General features: G+C 51.0%; 1 pseudogene; it reads left to right on the top strand.

The window, feature by feature from the left end:
• Positions 1 to 590: 590 nt before the first annotated feature.
• Positions 591 to 708, top strand: LOC126279567 (5S ribosomal RNA; annotated as a pseudogene).
• The last annotated feature ends 569 nt before the right edge of the window (positions 709 to 1,277 follow it).

Here is a 1,277-nt window from a genome sequence, read left to right as displayed (position 1 = left end):
TTTGGTTCTTCTGTCACGAGAGGTAGTTTGGTGCTCGAAATGGGATAGGGGGTCGAGCATTTCTTCCATTTGCTTCTCCTTCTAGAGAAAAGAGTATTGCAGGATCAACCATATTATCATTGGCAGGCTGTAATGGCGAGTCGCAGTACTGACGTCGAGCAGTGATATGTGCTTCGGTGAGTAGAGGCGCTGTAGTTGCACTGTAAGGGGTCAGGCTGAGCGTTTGTACGCTTCTGTGAGCAAGTGCCACTGACACAGCAGCCTGAAACACGATATGAAATAAAAATTTCTCTGTTCAAGGTTGCATTGATGTTAGCCGCATTTGAGCACTGAAATGTACCAATGGTAGCTGTTGGATGTTTGTACAGTGCGGGGACTCGATCCTGCATTTCCCGACTGACGCGAGCCGTCGCCTTTCTTGTAGCTCGTTCAGTGTAGCTGGCTTCTGTGCATAAACCTTTTTTTTCAAGGTCCTCCATAGGTAGAGCCCAAGAAGTGTAATGTCTGGAGACCGTGGTGGGCACTCAATGGCCTCTCTTCGACCTGTCCATCGCCCAGGTAGATTTTCATCCAAGTAGGCTCTGACGTCCGTCAACGGCCTTGCTGCAGTGGTAACACCGGTTCCCGTCAGATCACCGAAGTTAAGCGCTGTCGGGCTGGGCTAGCACTTGGATGGGTGACCATCCGGCCTGCCGAGCGCTGTTGGCACGCGGGGTGCAGTCAGCCCTCTTGAGGCAAACTGAAGACCTACTTGATTGGTAGCGGCTCCGGTCTCTGAAACTGACATACGGCCGGGAGAGCAGCGTGCTGACCACATGCGCCTCCACCCAGTGACGCCTGTGGGCTGAGGATGATACGGCGGCCGGTCGGTACCTTTGGGCCTTCATGGCCTGTTCCGGAGAAGTTTAGTTTAGTTTAAGGTTCTGACGCGTCCGTGGTAGTGAGATGAACCGCCATCTTCTTGTAGGTAAAAGTCTTTCATTTCCAGTAAAGTAAAATCGATGTGAGCAGAATATGAAGATACGACTCACCAGTTACAGTATCTTAGAAATGGGCCAGACCACGCCACACAGTAACACCCGGTAGATGAACGTGGTTGTCCACAGGAACGTGAAGATGTTCAGGATTTCAGTGCATGCAGTTGCGGAGGTTTACATAACCGTTCAGTTTGAACTGCGCCTCTGCAGACCACATATGACCACCCTTCAAACCATTCATTCTCGCGAAGCATGCCTTCAAAACACTCGCAGTGTTTCTCTCCTCGTTCATAGCGTACA

This window comes from Schistocerca gregaria, chromosome 6 (genome assembly GCF_023897955.1).
Source record: "Schistocerca gregaria isolate iqSchGreg1 chromosome 6, iqSchGreg1.2, whole genome shotgun sequence".
NCBI lineage: Eukaryota > Metazoa > Arthropoda > Insecta > Orthoptera > Acrididae > Schistocerca > Schistocerca gregaria.
This window is presented reverse-complemented; position numbering and strand designations above follow the sequence as displayed.